Source organism: Triturus cristatus, chromosome 7, assembly GCF_964204655.1.
Source record: "Triturus cristatus chromosome 7, aTriCri1.1, whole genome shotgun sequence".
NCBI lineage: Eukaryota > Metazoa > Chordata > Amphibia > Caudata > Salamandridae > Triturus > Triturus cristatus.
Window position 1 is genome coordinate 1126191042 of NC_140590.1, and position 15742 is coordinate 1126206783.

Here is a 15742-nt window from a genome sequence, read left to right on the forward strand (position 1 = left end):
ATTGGGGTAGCTTCGGATTCAACATTCAGAATCATGAGGTTAAGTGTAAAATTACCTAATCCATATACTTCATTTTCTAGATCAGTTCCTGTTCTTTTGGGAAGTCCCTCCTTGTTAGGGTAGCAGACTTTAAGCAAAACTAGGTTCAGGTTTCCCCATACCCAGTTGTCTTGATAAACTACTGAATTTGAATCTAGGGAATTAATCAAACTAAACCATGCTCCACAGGAGCCATTGTGTGTGAACGGATACGGAAAGAGAGGCAAAACTCCCTTATAGTTCTGATAGGGAGGGAGTCGGCCACATATCCAACAATTTGTAGCATTGCTGGTCTGATGGGAATGATGTAACATACTAATAAAAGTGTTGTTGCGCAGCGCAAATCTATAAGACAACTCATGCGGAGGTAATTCGCTAAAAGAATGTTCAGCAGTAACATTGTAAGCACGCTTAGAAATAGGGTAATACATATGTAGCAATACACTAGAAATGATGATCAGAAGACTTAGAAAAAACAAAATTAATAATGTCACTATGCAATGACTACGAAGTGATTTACAGTACGCATGTTTTCTAAGCTGTATCTGTCTATTTTTCTCTCTATTTCGGTCTAGAGGATACATGTCAGAGACAAATTCAACCGATTCACCTTGGAGAGGACTTAAACAATCAAATTGTCTGACTTGCTAGACCTTAGTTTCAGTTTATAAAGTTCGTTTTTTGTCTGTTCAACCAAGGGGAGCTTTGAGTCTGTCTGTGAGGGAATGCAGGGCTGAGTGTTCACATCGGACGGTAGTCCATAAAATTTCTTGATATGACTCGAGTGCAACCACCCTTTACGTCCCTCAATCTTCACGGCTGTCCTGGTTGTCAGCAAGACGAGTTTGGGCGACTTCCACCTGGGCTCCAACTGGGTCTTCCGGTCGAAATTCCTCACAAGAACCAGATCCCCTGGAACCACGTCATGGGGCTTCACCTCAGTGTTATCGGGAAAAGCTGCAGCTACCTGTGAACGACAAGATTGTAGTGCAGACATCAAGGAAGCCAGGTAATCTGTCAGCATATTACAGTCAACATCAGTGATTTTACGAGGTATAGGCGTCCCCCACATATTTGGTGGTCTACCGAAGATCACCTCATACGGGGATAGCCCTGTTCGAGAATGTGCTACCATTCTCATGTAAAAGAGCGCAACTGGTAAGGCTACTATCCAATCGACACCTTTTTCTCTACATATTTTGGACAATCTAATTTTCAGAGTTTGATTATGGCGTTCCACGAGACCTGCTGCCTCGGGATGTCGGACACAGTGGAATTTCCATTGGTAACCTAACAGAAGTGAAACGTGTTTCATTAGTTCGGATGAGAATGGCTGGCCGTTATCTGAGTACACGACACGTGGTAATCCGTACCGTGGGAAGAATTCTCGAACTAGCTGTTTGGCAGTAGTCGGGGCAGTGTAATCTGAAACCGGGTAGGCTTCTGTCCAACGGGAAAGAGCACAGACAACTACGAGAACATATTTGAATCCTCGACATCGTTCCATCTGGATATAATCCATCTGGAGGACTTCAAAAGCGTGATCGGGAGGTTGAAATCCACCCTGCTCTACGGGGATGCTTTTACCTGGATTAAACTGACAACATATCATACAGGTACGTACTTTCTGTTTGGCTGCTGCTCGCAAGTGTTTGTTGAACCAAATGTGTTGGATGCTGTCTAGCATAGCTTTTTCTCCTAGGTGCGCTGGACTATGTATTGTGTTAATGATGACTTGAACCATGGAGTCGGGAAGAAACCATATAGATTTTTCCTTTGTCATCCATCCTTGATCCGTTTGAATCCCTCCTAATTCAGTCCATTTCTTTATTTCTTCTGGTGTAGCATGTGTCTGTATGTCAATTACATCAAGGGCGGGATCCTTAACTGTCATGCAATGTGTTGGTGTCGGAACTATTGTCTTTGTCGTGTCAGTTGTATGAGTCTGGTTCTGAGCAGTCTGTTTAGCTGTTCTATCAGCTAGGTCGTTACCCTGAGAAATGATATCGGTAACCTTGGTATGGGCTTTGCATTTCATAATCGATATTGCAGTAGGTAGATGAATCGCGTCTAATAGAGCTTGAATGAGGGGTCCGTGTTGGATGTGGGCACCGTGAGAAGTTAAATAACCTCTCTCTCGCCACAGTACGCCGAAGTCATGGACGACTCCGAATGCATAACGTGAATCTGTGTATATGTTGACTTTCTTATTTTTAGCTTGAATACAGGCTTGTGTCAGAGCGATGAGCTCTGCTGCTTGAGCTGACAAAGTGTTAATACAATTTGTTTCAATGACTTCAGTGTCTGTTGTGACTGCGTAAGCGGCCACTAACTCTCCTGTACTTGTTCTCATACATGAACCATCTACATACAATGTCAGGTCCGAATCTGATAAAGGGATATCTGTCAAGTCTTGTCTGGGTTTCGTCGTGATAGTAATGACTTCAATACAATCATGTGCTAATGGATCTGTTCTGTTTACTGGCAAAAGTGTGGCAGGATTTAATGTATTACAACGTCTGATTTCTATGTGTGGCTGAAACAATGTCAATTCATAACCTGTGAGTCTTGCTATAGTCAAGTGTTGTGTTTGTGTGCGGTTCAAGAGAACCTCTACTGCGTGTGGTACTTGTACTGTCAATTGATGTCCTAACACTATGGCATCGCTTTGTCTGATTGCTAAAGCTGTTGCTGCCACTGATTTCAGGCACGCAGGAAGAGCCTGAGCTACTGGATCTAATGTACTAGAGAAATAAGCACATGGTTTGTGTGATCCTGCTTGTTCCTGAGTGAGTACTGACAAGGCAGTACCTTCGCGTTCTGTAACAAAGAGTGTAAAAGGCTTACTGTAACATGGTGTTGCTAAAACAGGTGCTTGGCATAAAGCTTTCTTTAAGCTTTCAAAGGCATGTGTATGTTCTTGAGTCCAAGGGAGGACAGTCGATGTGGCTGCCTCCTGTGTTGTCAACTGGATGAGTGGTTTTGCTAGAAATGCATATTGAGGGATCCACTGCCTACAGTATGAAGTGAGGCCTATAAAAGCCCGCACCTCCTTTTGTGTCTTGGGTGGTGACATGTTAGCGATTAACTGGATGCGGTCGGGTGTAAGCTGTCTTCCCTCCTTGGACAGCGAGTGCCCAAGGTAAACAACTTGCTGGACACAGAATTGCAGCTTAGAAGGGGACACCTTGTGCCCCTTGTCGGCCAGAAATTTTAAAACTGTCAGTGACGCTGTTTCACATTCAGGTTCGCTTCGGGCGGTGATCAGCAGATCATCGACATATTGAAGCAAGGCAGTGTTAACTGGCATGTGGATACTGTCAAGTTCTCGTTTCAGTGCTTGACTATAGATGCTGGGGCTTTCTGTGAATCCTTGAGGAGCGCGTGTGAATTTAAAACTTCGTCCATTTAAACTGAATCCGAACAAATATTGACTTTCCGGATCTATTGGGACGCTAAAGAAAGCATTCTTGAGATCAATTACAGTAAAGAACGTTGCTTCTGAGTCAATAGCTGTTAATAATGAAGAGATATCTGGGACCACAGGGTATTGTGGTACAATACATTTATTTAATTCGCGCAGATCAATAACTAATCGATATACTGGTGGTGCTTTTGGATCCGTTCTTTTAAGAATCGGAATTATCGGGGAATTACATACATTGGAGTTGGTTTCTACAACCACTCCTTGTGCAATGAGCTCGTCAATGATTTGCAGCAAAGCCACAACAGCATCTGTTGGTAACTTGTATTGTCGCATTCGTGGTAGTACTACTCCTGTTTTTAGTGTGACTCGATATGGTGTAATGTTCATGCAACCAACATCAGTGGGACCTTGTGCCCATAAATGTGTAGGTAAATTCTGCAGCCGGTGATCCATGTCTCTGGACACGTAGTGACCTTTGAAGTCACGTAAAAATAATCGTACTCCTTCCGGAGAACAACATATTATAGCTCCTAGAGCTTTCAATGTTTTTATACCCAACAAGTTTTCTGGACATGATTTAGTAAGCAATAAATCTGTAGTTCGTGTCAATGGACCAACCGTAAGTGGAAGGGGTTGCGTTACTTCATTAATGATAGGCTTCCCTGAGAATCCAAGGGAAATATTCTGTGAGCCTGAGAGGGGTGCCCCTGGAACTTCACTGCGTCGTATAGTTGTTCTGCTTGCCCCTGTATCAAGTAAAAACTTTCTGTCTTCCCCTAATAGTTCACTATGTACATAAGGTCCCTCTTGATCTACAGGAACCTCGATAAGGGGTAAGCCAACTTCCCTCTCTAGGCTATTTCATGTGTATCGCTGATAATCGGGATAGTCAGTTTGTGCATACTGGTACATCTGTTGTGTCGTTGCTTGTGTTGCAGCAATAGGCTGCGCTTGTGGTGGTGCTACAGTCTGTTGTGGAGCTGTCTGTTGCGGAGCTGGCCTAGATTGTGCGTGCTGAGGGATTTGTGATTGGTTCTGATCCTGTCTAGGTGGACGTGGTCTTTCCTGGGTTCTACCCGTGGCGATATTATGTTTCAGAACTGGACAATCGTGTATATAATGACCTTGTTGTTTACAATAGTTGCATGTCCCTTTCGCCGGACCTGCGGAATCACCCTTTTTATGACCTTCAGCTGGAACTGACTGGGCAACAAGCATTTTTATTTTCGTATCTTTCGTACGTCTTTGTTCATGTTCTTGTTCTTCTCTAATTCTATTGTGGTGATATTGTAACATCTGTAACATCTGTGACGGGGTGTTACCTTGCCAGGTACTCTCAAATTTCAATACTCTATTCTTAACTTGCGGCAGGGAATTTTCAACTAATTTTGTCACAAACAGATGTGGATATGACTCGCTACTTGCTTTTATGCCAAAACATTTTTCAAATCGGGAATAGAAATCACTAGTGTCTTCATCTTGCTTTTGTTTACAGGCTGAGATTGCACCCCAGTCTTCCTTTTTCGTAGTTAATAAACGTGGCAGTACCTGCACTAGTAATCCTGGTAGTGCTGTAGTCTTTTCCCCAAGCCCTGATCCTGCAGCTCGAGCCTTTTCTTCGTTTTCTAATGCTGTCCAATCTATCTTTTGGTCTCCCACCTCCCATTCCTTTTCTTTGAGTTTCTCGTAAACACCGGCAGGCATTAACACTTTTAATATTTTCATAATGTCGGGGTAGGTATACTCTCCCATGAGTAACATGTCTTTTATCTCACGGTGGAAACCTGCTGGATCCTTGTCATGGCTGGGTACTACTTTCTTCATTTCTAATAATTCAATTTTAGTTATAGGCGTGTACACAAACACGCGTGTAAAGTTATTATCTTCACCTCTGATTGGGTGTACTTCGCGTAAGGGATTCTGTCTATCTATGTGATACATTTTTCTTCCCATAGTGGGAACTGGAACATGTTCTGGGCATATGAAAACTATATACTGGTTTCGAAATTCTAGAATTTCTTTAATCAAATCAGTACCTGAACCTCTCCATTTATTCGTGAGTAATTCTGTCAATATGTCAGGTAGGGGTCCAGGATCGGAGTGTTGGCTTTTATATAAGATAAGGAGGTGTTGAATCATGTATATACTAGCTAAACGTTGTTCGTATGGGGCAAGATTCAGAAACGTGTGTGCTAGTGCATCATCACTGTATTTGCTGGGACTGTCAGCCCATTGTACTGCTGACCTGGCTAATTCTTGTTCATCCATGGAATCGAGCATATGGTACCCCCTTCGGTCTCGGAGTAATTTATCAGCGGCTTGGAATAGGTGTTCTGGAGACCTTGTATTTAACATAGGAGCCTGGAAATGTCTATTACATTCTGGACGTATCGGACGTATCGGATCATTAAAGCATCTCGTTTTATTAAAAGATCTTCCTTTACCTACATAAGCCATCGTTTCTAATTGTCCTGTAGGCATTTCGTCCTCCTCTCCCTCTGATTCATGTTGATCTGACTCTAATCTTTCTGTATGTATTCGTTCTACTTCTTTGCGAATCTTACGGCACATAACTACTATACATGTCTGTTTATCATGTTTCCCTTCTGATATATTCTGGCCCCATCTGGTAAGTACTTGCATTTCCTCCTGATCCACCCCAGGCCTATCTCTGTTTCTGATCACACAGTTTATGAAGAAGCGTAACAATTGTCTCTGTACATCCACTTTCTGGTATTCCATAGCTTCGTCGATACTTTCAGGGCCTCGCCCTGATTGGACAAAGTGATATATATTGTCTAAATGTGTCACCATTTCTGGTAGCGTCGCTAAATACCTTGAAGCTCATCTTATACGTAGTGATGACAGCAGCATACCGTCCCGTCTACCGGGCACAGGATCATATCTACAATCCACTAGATGCTCTTTAAACAAGTCAGAAGTTGCTAGTTGTGGTGTACGTTCGTATGCTAAATCTCTAAGGGATAAGTTATTTCCTCGGGGTGGCGTGGCAAAAATTTCTGTCGTACCTCCTGTCGCACCGTCTGAAGTGCTAGGCACGAAAGGATTTGTTGGATGTAAGATAGAAACTGTAGATGTAGGAAAAGCGGTAGAAACAGATGGACCTGTGGGAATGTACGTAGGAGTTTGTTGTTGCGGGGACACAGACGGATGATCTTGGCGTTGAGCACCATCGGTGGGCTGCGTGTGTGGCGGAGCATTAGCATATTCAGGAGCTACATCATCTAAATAGGAAGAAAGGAAAATATCTTTTGTTGTTTTGGGATGTGCTTTTATCGGGAGTAATGGAGGTGTCAAGTTTTTCGGTATTTCCGGGGTGGCCTGAGGTAACCCTTCGGCCAGAAGAGGATACATACCATTCATAAGAGTGTTTCGTTGTCTGTCTACTTGTTCTGCTTTTACTCGGGTACCTTCCTCAATTAATAAATTTTCTCGGGTTTTATTCGAATTCTCCCTACCTTTCTCTTCCTGTCTGAGCGCTTTTTCTGTACGTCTATATGATTCTTTACGCCATAATTCAATGGCATCTTTCTGTGACTGTCTGGCTTTCTTTTTCCATAATTCTTCTTCTACTCTCATGATGCAATCTGCATCCCAGGTCCCAGCTGCGGGCCATCTCTGACTTTCTGGTAAATCTTTGGTATAGTCCACCCATAAATCAAGAAATAATACGGCATCTAGGCCATGCTTATGATACATAAAGTACCCTGGAGTGTCCCTAGGTGGAATGGGAACAGCTTCTTCGAGTACCCCTTTTCTGGTTTTGATCTGTCTTAATTTTGAAAAGAGCGGCATTTTTAGACCTTATTACTTGAACACACTTAATACGATAAACACAATAATGAACAATCATTCACACCACAATATATAGAACGTATTAAAACATTTAACATTTAACAGTTTAACGAACGATGATAACTAATAGAAAACTAGTTACTGACATAATACTAACACTAGATAATACTGAATTATATGCAAGACATACTAGATATACTGCTAAACAGTACAGATACACTGCTGAAACAGTGCAGACCGGATTTGTGTACCCAAACCCGTCTTGACCGGCACAACCTATGTGCACGTCTAAATGCCTCCCCGGCAACGGTACTCACCGGGTAGCGCGGAACGGAAGGCCTCGGAACTGAACTGGACTGGACCGGACTGGACTCGACTTGGCTGGACTCGGAACTTCGGAACCTGGTGGGCCTCTGTATACCTCGGATCTTGCTCTCTCAGCTAGGCTCTAGTCGGGATACTTCGCACTTCTCACCGCCTCGTCTGGGTGTTGATCGCAGCCTCAGTCACCCCCGCTCGGCCGGAGGGAGATACAGGAAATCCTGCAGGTACGCGTTTTTGTCCGTTCAGCTGTGGCAGGAGACCGGGCCTGCAACGCACCTCCGGCGCGTGAGATGAGAAAGTGTCCCTGTTCGGGCGCCAATTTATGTGGTAAATATTTCATTACCGGTACTATTTTTTATGCGGTAAAGTCTAGTAAGAATAACTCAGTAAAAATAAGAGGCAGAATCCGTGGTATTAGAGGTTCTGAAAGGCTTTATTCCTCTACAAAGGAATTACAGTTCGAACCGTAGGCTTCAAATTCCATCACCACGAAGGTTCAGGAAGGGAAGGCAATACATTATTGACAAGTAATGATATTTATATGAAAAGTATTACATTAAGACAGATGCAAGAGGCGTAACAGCTGATAATACAGATAATGATACACATACGTAATAGAAAAAGGCGTACATATAGGCGTAACTAGAAACGTCATTAAACATGATGTCACAAGTGGGTGGATCCATAAGAGAATCCTGCAATGTCAGCAGAAATATTTGGCAGAGATGCGCGCGCAGCCGCATGACGTGTGATTGACGTGCAACTAGAGGGTGAAGGGGACTTGACATTTAGCTCTACATGTGGAGACAGAAGTCTGAGGGGTCATGTCAACCTAATCCCAAATCATATCTAATATCTTATGTTTAAAGAACTGTATTATCCAAAAGGAAAGGTCTCTAGGATGGAATCTATTCTATACTGACTGTTAGTGCGTGTACAAGCGTCTAAGTGTCTACATGAGATGCGAGGGGGCAGGAATCTTCCATGGTAACAGGGGCTATGAATTACTTGCATGAGGACAGTGAGGCCTGGCCCTTTGCTCGGTAGCTGGAAGAATGTTTACCTAAACTACTAGACAGGAATGCATCGGATGAGGAGCGGAGTAGATAATCTTGAAGGTGAAATACAGTTTTTGGCAGGCAACAGGCTGGATCAGGCACCGTTAGCCGCGCAGGGAGTAGGACAAAGTTCATGGATACAGATGCGGGCTCGGACTGGAGCTTTCAGAGGCAGAAGGCAGGAAAAGGCTTGATGGCAGAATTCAGGGCCTACTCGCCTGAATCTGTAAAATGTGGAAAGTGAACCACATAAAGTCGGTGGCCTTTCATACTTAGGAATGGAATATCTGACCCATTCATGGCGGATCTGAAAGAGGACATGTTGACGGTGGACGCACATGTATTTGCGTCTTCATAACTGGAACTGGAGGGAACATACATGTACTTGTAGCATGCACATGGAGCCGTTGGGGTCTACGATAGGGGACATAACTGATCATAAAATTCATATTTCCTCAACAACACAACCAGATACCCACAGGTAGCGGTTCACGCTAGTGGTTTGCGCCTTTAGGCACTTTTCCGAACCCTAAAGAGACGAAAATCATAATTTTGTTCCTCATGATTGGATTTTTGGTGTAATTTTATTTATTACAATTTATATTTCTATAATAGGGTTTTTCTTCTGTTATGTTTTGACTTTCTTACTGTTTGAGAGCTGCATTAATACTTTATGTTATGCCTGACTCTTTTGTGTGCTACGCCACCAGAGGTTTAAGCACAGTTTCCTTAGCAGCTTTAGTGGGTTACCTTGACAAGAATTGTGTTTATTACTGACCCGGCATAGGTGAATCCAGAGAGTGACATTCACATTAAGTCAATTTTTCTGGTCTTCATCAGGGTCTGTGAAATCCATCTTCTCTCTCGCTTCACGTACCCTGCGCAGAGGTTTTTAATTCCAGGATGCCACATCATCACTAAGCCCTGTCCCACCCATCATGTACAGAATTTTAGGACATTTCAAGATTGTAATTTGAAGTGGTCTATTGAAAGAACTCTCTGGGAACCTGAATCCATACCACCATTCGGCAAAGTTGCCTGGCCTCTTCCCTCTCAAACTTCAAAGAAGAACCCCTACTGTGATTGGCTTCAGAAGTCTAGACTACTTTCCTTTGCTCTACATATGAGGACCCTTTCCATGTTTAAAGCAGTGTTAAACATGATTATAGCATGCCTATGTTGTCCCCACACTGTTCCTTTCCCAAGAACGTGTATAATCACTGCCAAATATGTCCTATTATGTGGGGAGGCCTTTGATCTGCTGGGTGGCCAGCAGAGTAATTAGCTTGGCTCAGCATGAATCAAATTCTGAGCTTGGTCAGAGAAATATGATAAAATATGATAAATATTCAAGTGCCAGACAGATAGCAGATATTATAAAAAAAGACATTGACTATGCAATTGGAATCCATGTTTAGAATTTAATTGATGTGGCACACTAATCTCTAGCCCCAGCTATGGCAAAACTGTACTTTGGCGCAGATTTCACCGATAATGCATGATACATTAAAGTATAAGCCCTTTTTAGTGAAAAAATAAAGACTTAAACTAAGAATACCACCCACATTATGAGGCCTAGACAAGGTCAATACCAATCCCTGCAGGGTCTGTTCTGCAACAATCTATCTGCCACATATACAGGCTGAGCTGGACGGTAGTCAACTTGCTTAGCCCTCAGTTGTGTACGCATATGTGTGTGCATGTGTTCAAGTGCAGCCAACCCAGAGCCTCTTACACCAGCTAGGCAGCAGCAGACCTTATTTTAAATGGCAAATACAGGTGACTAGCACTCTCAATCCATTTCAGAAAAGTTTAGAGTGAGTTAGACTCAGTAGTTTAAAAGTCCAAGAACAAGGTAGTCTAAAAGCAAAATAAATCCAGGGAGTTAAATGAGTCAGAACCTATTTTACTACACTGACACTCTGTCTTGCTCTTTAAGTGCCCACTTTTTTGCCTGGTAAATCAGGTCCTTCTTCCAGCTACAGAACGGTGTTATTCAATAAGGTACTGAAGTCCTTCATTACAGTGAAATGGTAAATTTTCTCTTAACTAAAATTATTATGGACACATGCATAAAATCAGTTTTCTTTCTTCAATGGGCAGTAGTTCAATTAGGCATGTTAAGGGAGGCTGAATTTTGGCGGTCCTGTTATATTTGTTCCAGTGAGAAGATCATGATTTTATGGAATATCAAGTCATTCCTACTCACAGGAATGAAGGCAGCTCAAGAGCTACTGCACCTATTGCACTGCCACTACATTGTCTACAATTTCAGGCATCAGATATGTGCAATACATAAATAAATTGGACTTTGCATTAGCTTAGTGGCACAGAGTGCATCTTGGCCCAAGCTATACTAATCTTTCCTTGGAACTTTTTAAATGTAGCTGATATACCATGCATATAATGTATCTGAAGTGTCTACCACCTCCAGGCATCCATTTGGTTGCATCTAAATTCTTGGTTTAGTTGTAATTGCCTCAATGGAAATTTGAATGCTTTTGAGTTGATCAAATCCACAAGTATTTTACATTTAAAAGATATTCTGAGGAGCGGAACTATCTAAACTTTCACCATAGTAGTTGATCTCTTCATTTCATGAGTGCCAGATTCATGCTAAACAAGTTGATCCAGCTCTCTTCTCCCTACGCCACTTCACATTATATTGCATTGGTGCTGCAACATAACAAAGAATCACTCTTCTCTTAACACTCTCAATATATAATTTGCTCATCAGTTTATCCCTGCCTTTAAGAATCACAGTGTGATGTACAGATATCTTCTAGTATATGTGACCATAGCTGTTGAGGAGCACCATCTTCCTCTACATTATTCTTCAGGTTGTAATTGTGGCCTAGCTACTACTCCACTAGATTTTGTGATGCGAACACATTTCTCAGAGGCTGTTCATGAATCAGTGCTATTTGGTGTGAGAGAGTGCACCCATTAGGAAGAGGAATTTGTTTTTTGTCATTGTTGTGTCACTGGAGATAAATGAGAGGCTTCTTATCTTATAACTGCTGTTATATATAATACTTAAACCACCATGATATTTATCAAACTATGGGACTAAATATAAGTGCCCTTTAATTGTGATCAAGTTACCAGCCTCATTGGATTGATGAGTCCAACAGGGACATTGCAGGTCTGCTGCATTTCATTCTTTATAATAATTTCCTCAAACGTTTTGCAAAACACCTCAATTGTGCGCTGTTTAAAAAAATAGATTGTTTGCTTCTGATTAAGGTTTACGTTTAGTTATTTGTGGAGCGTGTGGCTATCCGAGGGCTTCCCAGTGCTAAATAAGAGTGTTGCAAGTGTGGGTGGAAGATAAGACGGCTAAAGAGGGAACAGCCATGCCTTGAGCTTCTTCCTAAAGCTGGGTTCCTCTTCAAGCAGTCTCAGCAAGGAATTCCACAGCTTCCCGACCAGGTCTGAAATGTTTACCCTTATGAAGAAGAAGGTTGGTGCAGTGTGCTTCTGCTTCATCACATATTAGATAGTTGATGCAGTAAGCTACAGTGTAAAAGTCGCAACACAATTTTTAATAGAGGCTTAATTGCTAAAGCGATAGAGCAAACTTTTTGTGTTAGTTCATGATCTTGTATTTGGCACATCAAAAAGTGCTGTAATTAATTTGGGGGGGGGGCGTACAATTTACTTGTTCTTTAGTTATCTCTAAGTGTTTTCACTAGAATTAAAGATGTGTGGTAAATACCTAGACCAATACCTAGTACTACTGTAACCATGTGCTTTTTGAACATTTCCCCATACAACTACCACCAGCCAAATGATGAAGTTAATTGTAAAGGCTATTATGAGGCACTTCATGGTTGGCTTAATCTACATTCCAACAACCCATGAGCACTCCGCCTGCCCATGCCACCCACCCAGTTAATTGTAGTTACCCCCGATACCCCCACTGCGTAACGCTCCCCCAGCAGTACCGATATAAGGAAGCAGCGAGAAAGAACTTTACGGGGAAATTACCCCTCCTCCGACGCACAGCCTAGCTTGAGTTGTGTCTGGCAGAACGACATTCAAGGTGACTGAGTGCCACAAGACGCCGCGGGTGACATGCCCCAATAGTTTGATTGTTTACTGCCATCAATGTTATTTTCACAATGTATCTAAAATGTCAACTGTTCACTTTTTTTAATTAAAAGGCTGGTCCTCCAGATGTATTATGGTACCCCAGCAACAGGTGGGTATCCCACATTTGTACTGCTGCCTTATCATCCCGAATACAAAGTGTTGTACTCTCCTCCATTAACAGGTACTGTGAATGTTTGGGTTGAGGCATTGCGCAATGTTGTGGATTGTATTAAACTGATGTCTCATGAAAATACAATGAACAGAGTTAAACAAAAATATGAGTCACTTCATGGTGTCTAATTCAGAAAACATGCATACAACTAGCAGTTTTTCTGTGATATCGCAAAAATACCTCAATCAGTAAAAATGCATGTTAACCAGGTTACCATATGTTTTTCTCCTTAAAACCTAAAGAAATCAGCTCTGTCAATAAGACTCAGTGGGACTGATCCACCACAACAATGTGCCATTGCATGCATAGATTTACACTTTAGTTAAAAATATTGTTTTAAAGTTCAAAAACCTATCCAGGAGTGCACCAAAAAAACTGTGCCACTATCAGTTTTTCCAAACCAACCAGAATACCGAAGGATACACAGGTCATTGTACCAGCTCAGGAGTACTTGCATAATTGTTGCGTGACTCACAGCACTTTTCGTATATTTCCAAATTTGATTGGTTGCAGCTATTCGTGCAATTAGGTTACCGCGACTCTCCATGCCAGTACCCTCAATTGGGAATTGCCCCAATCCCACCCTACTTCGTTTGCTATGCGCCAAGACGCTTGAGTGATCTAACATACCTCCATGCGACTGCAGTAGTCCCTTCCTGGCATTATCGCTATTGCCTCATTGATTGACCCCTGCTATTACGCTTGTCATAAATTCCCTCAGGCATTTAAATTTTACATCCTGATGATGATCCCAGTATTGTTTCTACCGGATCGAAACGTCGTCGACCTTATATGCACCGTAAACGCAATTGAATTAATTACTGATGTGTAACGGTGTCTCTACATATTGTTTGCTTGTTGCATTTCTTTATACATGTTACAAGCATTTTTTGTCCCGCCCAAGCCTTTTTCAGAATTTGTGAATTTCTGTTAATTTGTGTCTTTGTTATATATGTTGCGTTGGACATCGGATTGTGTCCCACTTTATTCTTGTGTTTTATGTGATTTGATACATTATTAAATTTTCTGTCTGGCTGGACAGCTTTCATATAGTACTGATTTCAGGCCTATTTTCATTGTTTTCTGTGTGAATCTCCCCTGTCAAGGACTATTTTGTAATTGTAACTTACTATCAGTTTTACAGGCATATGCCTGGGAAAGGGATTTGACTTTTTATTGTATAACCATTTTAACAATTCAGAATTGTATTTACAGTGCAATGCAACATTGGAAAAAGGCAGGGTAGCAGCACAATTGCATGTACAGAAACCACTTTTTTTGCAACTCACACAAACTTTTGGGGTTTTCTGTCTTGTCCTGGAAAACGATGAAAAACGATTTACTTCAGGTCTTAATTGGTGTAATTGTATGACCATTTCCTGGGTTGTAAAGATCCAGACTGGAGTTTGTTAATGTTCAAACACAACAGTGTTTCTAACTCAAATTTACAAAAAATTGGACTGCATAGCAATGTATCAAAACTTACAGTGCTGCGTTTTTCTAAACCTAAAATATTGAGCAGCACCACATTCGCATTGCACGTTTTTAGTATCATCAGTAACAGTTAAACAGAAAAGTCCTGCAGTGCAGTAGCCCAGGCAATAGCCAGCAATATCTAGCATGGTATTTGCACATTAAGTACACCTTCTAGTCATAATTTCTGTTGGAGGATAACCACATGCAGCCACATTAAATATGTGAATTTGCATAAATCATGTTCATGTACGTATCACGTGATATACTTGCAGCACCTTTGACTGTGCTTGTGCTTGCTTGGCATAAGGATTCGACACAAAGCCAGGTCCGGCTATTTTAATTGTTCTATCTGTTTGCCAGTCCTATGGGTATTTTTCTCAGTTCAGCCCACTTACACCTCCTTCTACTACATTAAAATGGGCATTGCTCCTTCTCGGGCAAAGCAAATTTGGAGCTACATACAGGGGTGGCTCCTCTGTTGGAGCGGAGGAGTGTCGCCCCACGTAAAGTACTCCCAAAAGAATGAAACATAAAATAGTAATATATTACTATTTTATTTTTCATCTCCCCGTACTGCCGCTCAAGACAGGATGGGGGCCGGGCCGCTGCTGAGTGACAGCAGCATGTCACTAAGCAGAGAAGAGGGTGGGCTCGTTCTGCACTTTTCAAAGTGCGCATGTCTTTTTGGCCGGCCGTCTTGCGACGGCCAGACACACATTCGCACTTTGAAAGCCCTAACCCAGCTGTCTTAAGGCAGTTGGGTCAGAGTAAGTGTAGGGCTCCAGAGTCCTTGGGAGTGGCGAGTGAGGCTGCTTCCAATCATGGTGCTGCTCTCACACCGTGACAGCAGTGCCAGGATTTGAGCCGGCACTGCAGCATCTGGTTGCAGCTGAGAAGATGTCCAGAGCTGAAGTCGGACGACGTCAGTTTAGTCCTGAGCCAGTTATTGTAAGTTTTTGTATTTTATTATTTAAAATGTTTGCACGCTCGCCGGCTGCCTCTCCGCTTCCCATACATGCCAGCCACTACTGCCATGGTAGGCTCTCTGCAATCCGTCCTTAACCTGTTTCTCACCTTGCGTCGTCGTCTTGTGGGGGAAATTGATCTCGAGACATGTTTACACACAGAAGGATACGTATAAAAGCATGCTGGCGCACGAGCCTCCCGCAAGAACAATCTCATCCAGCCTCTCCTCTGTGAGACTGTTTTTGTATTTTCTGCAATGTGTTACTGCTGTTGCCTGAAAACTAGAGGTCTTAGCAGATATTTTTCTTAGTTGCCGAAACGGAGCATCATGGTCTCCTGAGGCGCATAGGGGCAAGCAGCATGTTGCAA